The 16,660-nt window shown below is 39.1% G+C and overlaps 2 long non-coding RNA genes across 3 annotated transcripts in view; both read left to right on the top strand.

Annotated features, from left to right (window-relative positions):
* LOC138704908 (uncharacterized) overlaps positions 1 to 16,660 on the top strand; it is a 399,392-nt gene that overhangs the window by 20,104 nt on the left and 362,628 nt on the right. The window lies entirely within an intron of this gene.
* Positions 636 to 9,621, top strand: LOC138704907 (uncharacterized). 2 transcript variants are annotated; one of them, XR_011333469.1, is made up of 3 exons: positions 636 to 2,092; positions 6,469 to 6,572; positions 9,248 to 9,621. It is a non-coding gene; the product is annotated as an uncharacterized lncRNA (long non-coding RNA). The 2 variants fall into 2 exon arrangements; XR_011333468.1 differs by lacking the exon at positions 6,469 to 6,572.

Consider the following 16,660-nt stretch of genomic DNA (forward strand, 5'->3'; position numbering starts at 1 on the left):
TCCCAGTTTGGGAACCATTGCTCTAGGATATTTCTTATTTCCAGTAAGTTAAAATGTTGTTGTTGTTGTTGTTTTCTAATGCCAGGCATTTGACAATGAAGTCATTTGACCTCTTGCACTCCAATATTTGTGAAAATGGCAAGTTGTAGCCGATTTAAGTGAACACCATATTTTAACGTTTTGGTGGCTACTTCATTCACACACAACCTCCAGAATGTCTGGAGGACCACACCTGCTGTTGGTCGATGGGTCCATTGGACCTAGCTGGGAGATCTTGTTGATCACCAGCTTTCCCTCCTTAAGCCACTGGAGGACGATTTTAGTGCCATAGCAGGTCAGCACTAGGAACAGAAAAGTAGAAAGAGGAGGAAGGAAAGGGAAATGAACCCCTAGGCCTCGAATGCTCTAATGCCATCGGGATCGTAGAAAGTAAGAGTTCAGTCAGAGGACTGGATAGGAAAGGGTAAAGAGGGAATTAGGTATTGGATAGAGGAAAATTATACCAAATTCAGTCATTAACTCATCAAACTGACCAGTGCTAATTGATGAGTAGCCCCTCCCTTTAGTTCAGCTCGTAAAATTATGCTTACTAACAGCTGCACCATGGGAAGGTAGGGATGGGACATTGGGTTGGTTCCTTAAAGCTTCAATGGGAAGGAATGGAATTTAACAAAGTGCTCAAGACCTGAGTGAAGGTTCTGTACAAATGTGAGGTGCAAAACACGTCAGCTAGAGCTGGACTTGAGCTCGGGGCACTTACAGCAGAGAGGTCGGACTTTGGCGGCAAAGTGTTAATAAAGAGTCTCTCAAAAATGTAAAAATTCTGATTTGCGATAAAATTATTTTAAAGTTTATAATATGCATTCTGAATTTGTAGTAGCCACTTATAAACTAAATTTCTGACTTAGGATAAAGATATCATGATGAAATCTTCACTATAGTATTCCTCAAGAAACCGTAAATTTTTTGACATCATATTAAAAGAGAAATGAAGAAAATGACCAAAACTCAATAGCAGATCCCCTTAAATGGAATATGACTTTTTTTTTCCCCCTAAATGTTGATATCAATTTCATCTGTACTCGTATAATTATCCTGTCCATTATATTTGAAATGTTTAATTATTCACATATTAATTTGTTTTGTGTCCCAAAGGTCTATAACCATGTCACTGTTATTTCCTACATGGCTTCTCTTTTTTTAGGTCTTAAGCTGACTGCGTTGTACATTCTACATACCTGCGGCCAATGACATGATGTGCATGTTTAAATGTAGTCGAGCTGCAATGTGGTTGGCTGCCAGAAATAATAATGACGTGGCTATAGTAATTTCATCTCTGCTTGAGTTCTTTGCCTCTGCATAGTTGTCAGAACCAAACTTTCTGATTCATACAAAAAAGTAGGATCGCTAGTTATTAATAATGACCTAGTAAAAAATATGGATTTCATTCTTTTTTGCTTGTTTGAAAGTAATGTAAGCAAAGCGGTAGGTAGGGACCAAGGTTAGGAATAAGAAAAACTGTGTTACAACTCAACAGTGATTGAATATAAAGTATCAGTGACGTTCAGTGTTTCATTTGTTTTATTTAGTATAGATGCAGTCACACTATACCTCTTTATTTGTGTTACAAAACCATACTCGCAAGCAGGGTAGTGAGACAATTCAAATCAAATTATTCAACAAATAGAATCACTTTTGTACATTAATTCACTCAAATTATACAAATTATTATGTCAACACTGATTCTCCTAAATTCTGCATTACAGAATGAAGATTAATTAAATCATGCCATGACAGCTCATGGAGGCCCAAGACTATCACACCAACTGTTCACATGTCTCAACAGATGTAAACCATCATCCAACAGTACAGGGGTAAAATGTGGTCAACACACCTGTTAAAGTTGGCTTACAAAACCTCACAATGCTGAGTGAGCATGAATCCCACACCACTGGCCAGAATTTCGTGAGAAAATTTATTTCCCGACGAAGATTCGAACCAGCACTCATTTCATATCACCAGTCCAAGACATGACACCTTAGACCGCACAGCATAGGACACAGAATGAAGATGCTTCACTGTTAAAAGACTTGTAAGTCTTAAATTGTGCCAATAATTTAACATAGAACAATTTAATTAATTGTTACCATAACAGATATATTCTGTAGGACCAAAAATTAATCTTTACATAGAATAATTTGACGTGAATGAAAAATTATGAAAGCCCAGATAATGAAAAGATGTGGCTGCATTGTAACTTCATTAACCCTGATATACAATGTTAAGAATCTGTACACAAACAGTGAATTCACATTTAACGAAAATGAAGTTATTCGTGTAACTATTCTTCAGTTCTGAAATATTTTCTTAGTATCACATGATACTACAAATAAACATTAACCACCCACAGTTTATTTTCACTGTGAAATCTCTCATTTGCAAGACCCGGATTTGAACGACATATCTCTTGTTTGGTATTTTGCAGATAGCACTCAATTATTTTCAAATTCTTATCATGCCACTTTTGTTGCAAAAAAGTGTATAACGTTTCTCTCATTTTTTTCAGTTTTGCATAACTATTTTATTATTAACTTTTAAACTTGCAATTCACTTTCAATGTTCGTTGCATAGCAATTGAAGGGTACACGGGAAAAACGAACAATATCACAATTCCTTTAAGGCTGATGTCGTTATCTAATTCACTGTATTACTACTAACTTTAATGTTATTTTTACCAAAAGTGGTAAAGGAGAATTAAAACCACAGATACACTCATCATTTCCTTCATTTCAAGTAGAAACACCAATAAATTTTGCAGTTATATACTGAAATAGATCATTGTCTCACCTTTAATGGAAATGTGACATTATTTGTTTTTCCCGTGTACCCTTCAATTATGAAAAGGATGAACCTATCACCAGAAGGAATAGCAAAAGGTATACTATTAAAAACACTCCCTAATATCTCACCACAGCAGTATGAAAACAAACACATACGAAGCACTAAAAGTTTGTAATGTACCTATTTCAAAATACAGTTACATGTTTCTACAAATATAACTGAATTAGTTTATAGAGTCTAAACTTATTCTGCTAAAATTAAATTACAAAGATGCACGCCATATTGATTTTTCTGCAATCTACAGAACAGTATTGGAAAAAATCCAACTGCTAAATTAGTGAATACTCATACTGCGAAATGTTATCAAAGACATAAAAAGTGAGGTCAATTCACTTGAAAATATTTTACTGTTGTGTAATTTAATAAATAATGCTGTTCACTTTATAGAGCAGGTATGCTCAAAATTGTAAAAGCTCCGATTACACGGATGATGCACTGCATAACACAGTGTACGGACTGGGCTACATTGCAACACCGCCTGTGGCATTGCTCTCATAGCTCTCATACTCTTACAAATACGGATAATAAACTGAATTTGAAAAAGGAAAGAATGTACACTGTACTATTCAGTTATTACATTGTGTATTATATTTAATATAGTTATGATATTATTATATCATAGATAATGTTATTTTCATATTCCACCATACATTGCGATCTGTTCAACATGTGGATTCTTTTCTGTAAGTAATCGGAAATCTATTTCCAACAAATTTACTGCAATGCGCAGCTGACTCGAAAGATGCTCATCTGTTAATCGGGATCTATGTTTGGATTTAGCAACTTTCATTCTCTAAAATAATTCTTCGTACACGTATGTCGAGGCAAAGGTACCTAACATAGTGATAGAGAATATGCTAATCTTGGGATATTTAGTTTTGTTAATTTTTTAATACTTCTATGCTTGTCAAGTCATATTGTCTGCATTTAGTTCTGAATTCTACGTTACTTTGTAAATCAATTAACTCGTCCTGGAACTGCACTGTCACGGATTGTACTAAATTTACTATGAAGGATTAACAAAAAGATTATTATCACTTTCCATACGTCTAAAATCACTAAATCTATGTTCTGTGAATTCAAATTTGAGTTGTTCCAGTACAGAGATATAATTAACTATATTTTGTTCAGGCACCATACATCTCTTTACAAGGGTTTTAGTGCCTTAGCTAATTCCCAACATACTACATAACTTGCTCCTAAACATAGACTCTAAATTGTTCGACTCTCTTCAATGTTTGGCCTTTCATTAAGTGCTTTCAATTCTTGAAACTGTAATGTCTTTGAAAAATTATTTTATCGTAACATGTATTTTTGTTGGAATAAAATCACCACAACAATAATAATAATAATAATAATAATAATAATAATAATAATAATAATAATAATAATAATAATAATAATAATTGTAATAGACCTAACAACAGTAGGTAATAACAATGCTACTGCTATTAATAATAACGTTGGTATATGAATACATATTACAGAAAACAGCTTCCCTGTCACTTCGGCATGTTCTGGATGGGAGAGCGCATAATGTCATTTTATGTTGCTCAGTAGTATTCCTGACAGTACCTTACAACATAGTAAACACTTTACCGAACGCAAAACAATTAATAGTCTTCCTCCCACACTGTACGGAATGGCCATTTGCTTACAGAACGTTTTGACTCTGTCATTGTCCCGCACTGTTCGTACGTTACTAAGTACTTGAACTGCCTTCCGCAGTCATCCGTCGAGCTTCGAACGAGGAACAGCACGCTCTACATTAGAAGGTTGTGAATACAGAACGTAATCGGGAGTCAGAGAATGAGCATACCTGTTATAGAGTAAAGATATCCCATGATACCAGTATTGGACATTGTATGGAGGCATGGAGGTAAAGTTCACGTTTTCTCCTTGCATGAGAAAGAATTGATGTGGTCAGTATCATGCTCTGGCCACATTTTGACCACAGAAAGAATTGGTACTCAAGTGGCTGAGTGGTTAGCTTCTCTGCCTTTCACAGTAATGACCTGGGTTAGATTTCCATCTCGGGGATATAGACCTACTGTTTCCCTTCACCAATGTCATGATTTCACTAACACTCAACAATCACCCTTTATTCTATGAGGTACTGAGCCAGGCCTACAGAACAAATACAAAATTGCTAGAAAAATACGTTGTACGTTTGTATTTGTTGTTGTTTAGTCCACTGTCCGAAGACAGGTCTGAACCTCACAAGTGATACCAACAAGGCACTACTTATGAGGAAACTAGGTCAGGAGATAATGGGGTAGGGTGACCGTTCCTTTCCCCATATATTATATTTAATAAATACAATTGCCACCAGCATAGCTCAGTCAGCTGAGGTGCTTGCTTGCTAATCCAAAGTTGGGTTTAGGCTTGGGTTAATTACCTGGTTGGGTTTTTCCGAGGTTTTCCCCAACCGTAAGGTGAATGTCAGGTAATCTATGGCGAATCCTCGACTTCATCTCGTCAGATACCATCTCACTATCATCAATCCCAACAACACTAAATAACTAGTACAGCATAGTCAATTAACCAATAAAATAAATGCAATTAATTTGATAGGAAGTGAGTGTGTCCTGGAAGTTATGAGAAAAATTCCGCCATCCAATGGACTCGAATCCAGGAGCTTCCAGTCTAAAGTCCATTGTTTTATCATATGAACTACTACAGCTCCAAATTTATGGGCTAATTTTTGCAACTTATAAGTTCCTTTAAACTGTTTCAAGGTAATGTCAATTTAGAGAGAAAAGCGGCATTTTTTTTTAAACAAAAGCTAGACTCTTTGTTTCAACTTTACAGCGCACTGGTTTTTCACCTGAGTGACAACGCATATGTTTTGTTAAGTCATAACTCTGAACACATCTCCAATCACATTCAGTACACAGATAACGTTTTCCTCCCATGTGGGCCCTCAAATGGTTAATGAGGGTACTACGACGTCCAAAATTGTTGCCGCACACAGTACAATGGTAGGGTTTTTCGCCTGTGTGACTCCACATGTGTTTAGTGAGCATATCACCACGACTGAAGCTCCTCCCACACACAGTACATAGATACGGTTTTTCTAGTGTGTGTATCCTCATGTGCTTTCTCAAACAGCTACCAAAACCGAACGACTCTCCACACACAGAACAACAATATGGTTTTTCACCAGTATGAGTCCGTAAGTGGCCTTGAAGCTGATGCTTTAATGTGAAAATTTTCCCACAATCATGACAAAGGAATCGCTTCCTGTCCACTTCTGGTTTAGGCTGTGTCTGTAACTCCTCTACTCTGACTTTACTCCAAATGTCTTTCGAAACGTCCTTTATACAGTTGTCTTCCTGTAAACAAGTTTCATTAGAAGCCTTAGCTTTTTTTAAATCTTTATTCATCTCTTAGTAGAATTCTTTGCAGAGTTAACTGTTGTGGGCTGTACAGAATTTCCCTTCTGTCGTTTTTGAGATTCTTTTACATCTGAATTCGAATCATGTTTCTGCATCCTTGTAACATTTCTACTATATTTTCTTCCAGGAAATTGCATGTCAGTTTTCATTTTAAATTTTCCCACCACAGGAACATGGATCCTCTTCTTTGTGCCAGTGTTTCCATTTGAGTTCGTTCCAGCTGGAAGACTGGACAAAAGACCTTCGGTGCTTTCAAAAAGCCATCTTCTTCAGGTAATCTGTCACAGAGAAAATCAAGTTAAGTAGGCCTAGAATATAAAGGGTGATTCACATAAAAGGTTACAAGCCAATATCTCTTAAATGGATAAATAAAACTAAATGCTGATTTTTTTCAATCTTTATAACAGCAAGAGACCTTTCAAAAAAGTACATTGGAAACTTTTCAGTGTTTACTCTTCATGAGGAATTTGGGAGGGGGAGGAGGGTAAGTTTAGAATTTCAAATGAAATTACTATAATTTTTGGAAATTCTGATTTTTCTTTTTTATTATGTAACTTTCATCCAAAATATTTTCCTCCACAGTACAGTAGAATATTGAGAAGTACAGTATTAGGCATTTGAAATTTCGAAGGCATACTAGGTAAAAGTACGAAAGAAGTAAAAATTTCAGAGATTTCATTTTACGTCACTTCATTAAGTGCTCAAAATAATGGTGGTGGTGGTGGTGGTAGTGGTGGCAGCATCAATAGTAATAATACTTACTTACTTACTGGCTTTTAAGGAACCCGGAGGTTCATTGCCGCCCTCACATAAGCCTGCCATTGGTCCCTATCCTGAGCAAGATTAATCCAGTCTCTACCATCATATCCCACCTCCCTCAAATCCATTTTAATATTATCTTCCCACCTATGTCTCGGCCTCCCTAAAGGTCTTTTTCCCTCCGGCCTCCCAACTAACACTCTATACGCATTTCTGGATTCACTCGTATGTGCTACATGTTCTGCCCATCTCAAACATCTGGATTTTATGTTCCTAATTATGTCAGGTGAAGAATACAATGCGTGCAGCTTTGCGTTGTGTAACTTTCTCCATTCTCCTGTAACTTCATCCCTCTTAGCCCCAAATATTTTCCTAAGAACCTTATTCTCAAACACCCTTAATCTCTGTTCCTCTCTCAAAGTGAGAGTCCAAGTTTCACAACCATACAGAACAACCGGTAATATAACTGTTTTATAAATTCTAACTTTCAGATTTTTTGACAGAAGACTAGATGACAAAAGCTTCTCAACCGAATAATAACACGCATTTCCCATATTTGTTCTGCATTTAATTTCCTCCCAAGTGTCATTTATATTTGTTACTGTTGCTCCAAGATATCTGAATTTTTCCACCTCTTCGAAAGATAAATCTCCAATTTTTATAGTTCCATTTCGTACAATATTCTGGTCACGAGACATAATCATATACTTAGTCTTTTCGGGATTTACTTCCAAACCTATCGCTTTACTTGCTTCAACTAGAATTTCCGCTTTTTCCCTAATCGTTTGTGGATTTTCTCCTAGCATATTCACGTCATCCGCATAGACAAGAAGCTGATGTAACCCATTCAACTCCAAACCCTGTCTATTATCCTGAACTTTCCTAATGGTCAATAATAATAATAATAATAATAATAATAATAATAATAATAATAATAATAATAATAATAATAATAATGACTTACATTAACATCTAAATACTTGTTAATAACATTTTATTAAGGTTTTTTCTAACATTTGACAACATACTTGTTCCTTTGTATCTTCTTTGGTTGTAGGTGCTGTAGGCATGACTTTTTGTTTTATGTACCTCATAAAAAATAATCAAGTAAGCAGGCTGGCCATGTGACAGGTCCAGCACTTCCAATTCATATGTAATCTAACTTCTTATTTAACAGTTCATGCATACATCTTGCAAAATGTGGTGAGGCATCATTCGCTTTTCACGTGACTTAGTTCATACGTCTCTTATTCTTTGTGGCTACAACATTTTGTTTAGGAGCATGTAATATTTAACCAACAACGATTGAGTCATATTACAACTAGGGGCTAGGCAATGTTGCTTAAGCACAAATGACTCCTGTTGTTCCAGGAGATTAAAAAGCTGCGACCTCCATGAAAAGGGGTATAGTAATGTTCTTACATTGAGAGATAAGAGTGGTTAACTTATACCATTTAAAATTCTAAAGTAAACCCCCTTGGGGATGAAGGGGGGGGAGTCTGTGCTGTTTTATTTCGGCACGTCTTTCTTTTCCTTTCTATTTCTTTTACATTTTTCTATCTTTATACTTTTCTCTGTTAGTTTTAATTATTCTAACTCTTCATAGATGACTTGTAGTTTTTTCGTTTCTGATCTAGTTCTTCTTACTTCTCGTAGATGACTTCTTTCCTCTCACCTTTCTGTTTTCCCGTAGTCTATGGTGTTCTTTCTTGTAATCTGTGGAGAGTTGAAAACAAGGGCCTAGCCTATGGCTGGCGAGTGATTGGTTGATTCCCTGGGGAGAATTAGTATTTATTGCTGATTGGTTGATACCCTGGGGAGAATTTAGTATTTTTCATTACGTTATCCGATTGATTAAGATAGAGACGCCGTTTGGTATTTCGCCTGTGAAGCGAGTTGTTCAGGCTAATGGCGTCAGTACGCTAGAGGGATGGCTTGGAGGTAGAACATGTGTTGTGAAGGGCACGAGCTCCTATGTAGGCCGGGGATCGAACTGGGTTCGATAAGTCTACTAGTAGCTGCGTAGTCCAACGTGTTGTGGGATCCTGCGAGTGTATCGCAGAAGATATTCGTGTGGAGTTTAGCGGAGAGTTTTGTGATGTACTAATTATCTTGAACTGCATTCATTTTTCTGTCTGACTAGCGTGCAGTCAACTCTGGTTAAATACCGGTCTGTATTTTTATTTCAGGTTATTCTTTCTCTAGCTGTGATATAACTAAAAGTCTACCACAAACTACAAGGAGTTCAGTGAGATGGTTTTGGTTTACGTTTTACTTAGTTATTGCAGCAGAACGAATTTGACGAGTATGAAATTCACAATGAAGGCACCCATTGTTGTGTGACGTTTGAGGGGTGGCCAATTTGAGTGTAACGGCTATGTGTGTGCTGAGTGTTGTTACATCAAGGTTGTATGACAAGATGGATGCCAGCGAGGGGGAGTATCTGCCTGTGTAAGGTAATTAGCTGGATTTGATTAACATTACTCTGTGAAGAAGATATTTTCTGTGCTACGAATTTATTTTGTTGTTTATTCTAAATAAATGGTTGTGTTTAACATAGGGAGTGTGTGTTGTTACTTAACTACCTCGACACGTAGATTACCATCCTGATCATAACGTTTCATGGCAGGGTTATTTGGTATTATTAAGATATTTATCTTTTATTTTATTAACAAAGAAGACCAACCAGACCCAGCGATGGTTCAGTGTTAGCAGAATTGCGTGGTTATGATCGGCGTTTGGAATCTCAAAGCCGAGGTACTTGGGATTGTGCTGTTTTGTTGTTTTTTGTATTTCAAGATGGATGCTGGAATGGTGGAGTGGCGCGCCCTCCGTAAAGATGAGTTGCTATATGAGTTGAGAGCACGTGGTGCGGAGGTTACTCGAACGCGGATGTCACCACTCTCCTAGCCAAAGCTAGGGAACTGGGTTCGTTTCCCAGCAGACTCCGCGGAAATACCCCCAGTACTGTATCGCTAGTGAACTTTTCAAATCTGTAGAAATCGTGGAGTCCTTTTCGGAATTTCTGGAGGAGTTGAGGGTCGATTTTCAGAAGGATCGTTTTAGAAGAATATGGAACCGGGTGATTCACTGGGAATTACGACTGAAAGATATACTCGAGGTTAAGTTGGAAGTTGTAGATAGGGAAAAGTTCGAGAAGGAAATGCAGAGATTGGGGATAGTGAAAATGGAACTAACGAATTTGAAAAAGAGTAGGAGCCAGGAGACCACGAGAGAGCAGAAACAGGGTTCAGGGGTGGCCAATGAAGCTTAAGTCCCTGTGAAAGTTTCCAATCTCGACAGGAAGAAGGACTACCTTAGCTTGATTTTTTCTAACATGCCTAATCCTTTTGAATCTGTTCTGAAAAAAGGGATGGTTTTCTCCGTTAGTAGTAATACAGGCAGTCATGCATTTTCTGAGGGTGTTAGTGCAGTTTAAGGGTATATGTAGAGCTTTTCATTTGGATGAGGCCTCGCTATTACATCTGATGTTCCCTTTTGCTAATGGAGTGTTAACTAACAGAGTATTGGCGGCCATTGAAGACGAAAAAACCTTGCTAGATTTTCATAAGGATATCCTGAACGAGTTCATTCCTGACAAGACTCGTCATCTTCTGTTCTGGGAGTATTTCTACCGTAAACAAGGTGACAGTGAGACCCTACTTGAATACGTGGAAGAGTTAAAAGTCATCGAAAAGGTTTTTGTAACTGGGTTGACGGAAAGTCAGATAGTGGATGCTGTGTTGTCAGGGGCGCGCGATCCCGAGATCAGGGCTCAATATCTAAGTGCCAACCGGCCGCAGATCTTCCTTCAGCTCGATGCGTTATGTGTGCAGAATCAGGCGATACTAGATAGTGGTGCCCTGGCAGGAACCACCCCGACTAGATCCGTCGTTTTGGGACAGGGCAATAGGTGTTTTGTTTGTAACAAAGCAGGGCATTTTGCCCGTGAATGTAATCGACGGAGTCACGTGGAGCAAAATCAGAGAAAGAGTGAAGAAGTTGTTCGGGTTGTGTCTCGTGAGATAAGTGCCCCCTCGCGGTCAGTGCCCCATTGCTAGGGCTCAGTTAGGTGGAGAGTTAGTGGAGGTGTTGTTGGACACAGGCAGTGTCGTTTCTTTGGTTAGTTTAGAATTAGCGTGGAAGAAGGGATGGGAGATTATCCCCGGGAACATGGTGTTGTTCTCGGCTACTTCCCAGTCTCTTTCGGTCAGTGCTCGTGTCAGTTTGAAAGTTAAGGTTGGACAGGTAGTTTGCGAATTTAGTTTCTGGGTTGTCGAAGGTTTGGTTAACCCCACCATCTTTGGCGCTGATTTCATGGTGGAGACGGGGCTTATTGTAGACATCCCACAGGAGGAATTTTATTTTAAACATGCTTCGGAGATCAAATTCCACTTTGCTAATCGATGTAAGGCACCCAAATTGCTTCCAGTTGGGGCATCGGTGGACCTTGTTGCTCATAGGGATGAAGGGGAAAGTCAGGAAGTAGATTCGAGTTCCTTGGGGAAAGATCGGGTCTGCGTTGGTCAGCCGGAACTGAGTGGTTCTCCAATTGTACTTCAGGAGTTGAGTGAAGTTCCCTTGCCGTTTTCAGGAGTTACGAAGTCTCTACACCACGATCCAGATCCCGGAGTCAGTTTGGAACGTTTTCGGGAGGAACGGGATAGGATAACTTGCGAGTTGGGAAAGGGTATAACTTGTTATACCGCTAAAAGTTATCGGGAACCAAAGCCAGGGGTTACCAGGGGATTTATAGCCGCTGTGTCAGTTCCCCGTTTAAAGTTGGGTTTTGTGGCGCCCAAGAAGACTTTCTCCGCGCCCACGATTCTCTGCTTAAGGAAGTGCGGGGTGCGCGGCACCAACCACATGGTCAGGGGTTTTTCCCCATGAATGTAACACCTGTGTGGCACCGGGTCAGAATACCGCCACTGCAGCCCATGCATGAAGTAAAAGTCTTCTAAAATGGGCACCTTTTCCCCCTAAGGGAATGTAAAAGGGGAAAAGGTTAGGTTAAGTTATGTGAGTGTGATCTGGTCAGTTTAGCCGTCCCAGGGTTTTGCGTTGTGACGGACGGCGAAATGACACTGCAGACGGATTTTGGGAGTGACGTCAGAGAGGTTGCGTGAGTGAGATCTGGTCAGTTTGGCCGTACCAGGTTTTTCATTGTGACGGACGGCCAAACGACACTGCAGACGGAATTTTGTGTTCAGATCAGAACTGGTTCGGGTTTCTGATAACTCTGTTATTACAGAGCTGTATACCTAAATGTCTCATTTAGTGAGCTAAGGGTTGTTTTAATTACTATTAAAACAACCCTGCACCAAACGGTGGTATTTACTAAAACTACCCAGTAAAAGTTTGTACTAGAGTGTATCATGAGTGGACGGTGTGATGAGTATTGTGTACTAACCTGGTTTTGTCACGAAGGAGTGTGTTACCTTTTATATTCATGAACGGGCAGTGGACACATATATGATTGTGCATATCATCAAGAGGAAGTGATAAAATGGCTGAAAAGACTATTATACCAGAAATGGTCATATGTGAAGCAAGTTATAGACATCACTTAAAAGTTTGTATTGTTCACGTGTTTTCCTTCGTTTCAAGTTTATCTTATTCACTTTGACATTGTTGTATTATTAAGTATTTCTATGTTTTTGAGTTCTATATTGTTACGTGTGTTTTTAGTTCTAGGTTGGCTTTTATGTATCATCACAGCTCGAGCTAGTTATTTTGGGGGTCGTTTATTCGCAAAATTTATCTTTTCCTTTTTCTCTTCTCTCTTTATATGTTTTATCGTCTTCTCTTTCGTGTCCTCTATCATTTGTAGCTTACTTTCTTTCTAATTTCTTTTCTCTACTTGTTTCTCTTCTTCCTTTCTGTCACTTTAAGATGTTGCTGTTTATGTTTGTTTGGCTTTGTTGCATCGATCACGTTTGTGGTGGATATATTTACTGATTGCGCCAAAGGTGGAAGTGTGCTGTGACTATAACCCAGAGGTCCGTGGATCGAAGGAATTTAGTTGGTTGGGGTTACTGCAACGGACTGCAGTCATTCCGAAGGGCCAAGTGGGTCGCGGGGGAGCACGGTGGGGATACCGCCTCTACCCGTGGACACTCGGTGCCTAAACGATTTATGTTCGACCGTCTGGATGGGTTGCAGCAGTGGCGTCAGTGCTGGTTGTGCACTTGGAAGATACAGTACCTAGTGGCTTGTGATGGGACATAGCTGGGGATGAGCTCCCTTTTTGGTAGCCTACTTGTCCACACAGCATCTTTGGACCTGGAGTTGGCGCTGTTCAGGAACTGCGCCAGTTTTGGGGGGGGGGGGAGTCTGTGCTGTTTTATTTTGGCACGTCTTTCTTTTCCTTTCTATTTCTTTTACATTTTTCTATCTTTATACTTTTCTCTGTTAGTTTTAATTATTCTAACTCTTCATAGATGACTTGTAGTTTTTTCGTTTCTGATCTAGTTCTTCTTACTTCTCGTAGATGACTTCTTTCCTCTCACCTTTCTGTTTTCCCGTAGTCTATGGTGTTCTTTCTTGTAATCTGTGGTGAGTTGAAAACAAGGGCCTAGCCTATGGCTGGCGAATGATTGGTTGATTCCCTGGAGAGAATTAGTATTTATTGCTGATTGGTTGATACCCTGGGGAGAATTTAGTATTTATCATTATGTTATCCGATTGGTTAAGATAGAGACGCCGTTTGGTATTTCGCCTGTGAAGCGAGTTGTTCAGGCTAATGGCGTCAGTACGCTAGAGGGATGGCTTGGAGGTAGAACGTGTGTTGTAAAGGGCACGAGCTCCTATATAGGCCGGGAATCGAACTGGGTTCGATAAGTCTACTAGTAGCTGCGTAGTCCAACGTGTTGTGGGAACCTGCAAGTGTATCGCAGAGGTTGCAGCAGTGGCATCAGTACGCTAGAGGGATGGCTTGGAGGTAGAACATGTGTTGTGAAGGGCACGAGCTCCTATGTAGGCCGGGGATCGAACTGGGTTCGATAAGTCTACTAGTAGCTGCGTAGTCCAACGTGTTGTGGGATCCTGCGAGTGTATCGCAGAAGATATTCGTGTGGAGTTTAGCGGAGAGTTTTGTGATGTACTAATTATCTTGAACTGCGTTCATTTTTCTGTCTGACTAGCGTGCAGTCAACTCTGGTTAAATACCGGTCTGTATTTTTATTTCAGGTTATTCTTTCTCTAGCTGTGATATAACTAAAAGTCTACCACAAACTACAAGGAGTTCAGTGAGATGGTTTTGGTTTACGTTTTACTTAGTTATTGCAGCAGAACGAATTTGACAAGTATGAAATTCACAATGAAGGCACCCATTGTTGTGTGACGTTTGAGGGGTGGCCAATTTGAGTGTAACGGCTATGTGTGTGCTGAGTGTTGGTTACGTCAAGGTTGTATGACAAGATGGATGCCAGCGAGGGGGAGTACCTGCCTATGTAACGTAATTAGCTGGATTTGATTAACATTACTCTGTGAAGAAGATACACTCAGGGACAAAAAAAACCGGACACTTTAATATTTGCTGGTATTTTGCAAAATATTATCTTCTCATACAATATTATGGTAGCCATCTGTTGTTATGGAGACGTGTATACATTGTTGATTGTTTTTTGTTTTATAAACAAGCCATTACAACCAAATATTCCAATTTTGCTTTCGTAGTCTCAGCTATAACAATTTTGTCTTAACCATTTTGTGCTTCATTGTCGTTATCATTCGTTATTTCTTTATTTTTACATTTTGTGAGTTTAAGTGGGGTTGTAACATTTGTCTTAAAACAAGATGCGACCTGAAGATGTGACTCGAGCTGTAGTCCTTTACGATAATGGACGCAGTGTACGTTACATTGCAAATGTTATGAATATGGCTAGAAGCACAACCCATGATGCCATAAAACGGTATAGAGAGACCCTAGGATATCCCAGAAGACCAGGTTCGGGTCGTCCAAGAGCTACAAATCCAAATGAAGACAGATATATGGTGTTGAGAGTTCTTAGGGAGTGCAACCTGCCAGCTACTAGTGTAGCCCAGCAATTTGTTAACATGCATGGACGCCCAATTTCGGCCAAAACAGTTAGAAGGAGGTTGAAAGAAAGTGGACTGATATCAAGTAGACTTGCAACTGGTCCCAGACTTCTCAGGATGCATCGAGTTGAATGACTGCGTTTTGCAAATTATCACAAGGATTGGAGAAATGGACAGTGGAGCTGTGTTCTGTTCACCGATGAGTCCCGTTTCAATCTGTACTCATCTGATGGACGTGAAAGAGTTTGGAGAAGGAGGGGAGAACAATTTTCACAGTGTTGCATTTCCGAAAATGTGCCGTATGGAGGTGGTGGAGTGATGGTTTGGGCAGGAGTGTGTACGGATGCTCGTACAGAGTTGGTTTTTGTTGAAAATGGAAGACTAACAGCTGATAGGTATATAAATGAATGTTTGGCTGATCATGTTGTGCCATTTGGCCAATTTGTAGGCGATAATTTTGTTTTAATGCATGATAATGCACGGCCGCATATTGTCCATGCGGTCGGAGATTATCTCCAAGAAGTGGAAATCCATGTTCTTCCATGGCCAGCAAGGAGTCCAGACATGAACCGAATTGAACACGTGTGGGACATGATGGGACGGCGTGTTAAGAATAGACACCGAGACCAGAATCGTTACAAGAGTTGAGGCGAGCACTTGGCGAAGAATGGGAACTTATTCCTCAAGAAGACATTGCTAACCAAATTGAGAGCATGCCAAGACGTATGGATGCAGTTACTCAAGCCAGAGGGGGTAATACCCGTTACTAAAAAGAGTGTTTAATGTTTAAGGCACCATAAAGTGAAAAAACAGTTAGACCAAACGATGCCATAGTTATACGCCCTTTGTAATTTTTCGTAAATTTTCTCATCAGAGATTTTTATTTTTTTTTCAAATGTTGTCGTATAAGGTGCTAAATGGAACATTATTTTGTTTAAATGGGTTTTGTTTCATTTTGAAATAATTGGCAACAAAATACAAGCAAATATAGAAGTGTCCGGTTTTTTTTGTCTCTGAGTGTATTTTCTGTGCTACGAATTTATTTTGTTGTTTATTCTAAATAAATGGTTGTGTTTAACATAGGGAGTGTGTGTTGTTACTTAACTACCTCGACACGTAGATTACCATCCTGATCATAACGTTTCATGGTAGGGTTATTTGGTATTATTAAGATATTTATCTTTTATTCTATTAACAAAGAAGACCAACCAGACCCAGCGACGGTTCAACACTACTGAAAAGTTGTCGATGAATTTCTCACAGATCCTCTTCCTGTTACGAAGCATTTAGTTTTATTGATCCATTTAAGAGATACTGACTTGTAACACTTTATGTGAGCTACTCTGTATGCACATTATAATGCACCACATCATACCAACGACACACTCCTATGTGCATTCCATAGGATACACGGAGATATAATTTCCATGCTTGACCTCAGCATTAAGAGGTAATGTAGTCAGTATATTGCTTTGACCACCTTTTATATTTTGGAAAGATCTGGTATTCAATCAGGCATTGAACACCAGAACCATTCTGGAAGTTATGACGAAATTAAATGC

Source organism: Periplaneta americana, chromosome 8 (genome assembly GCF_040183065.1).
Source record: "Periplaneta americana isolate PAMFEO1 chromosome 8, P.americana_PAMFEO1_priV1, whole genome shotgun sequence".
NCBI lineage: Eukaryota > Metazoa > Arthropoda > Insecta > Blattodea > Blattidae > Periplaneta > Periplaneta americana.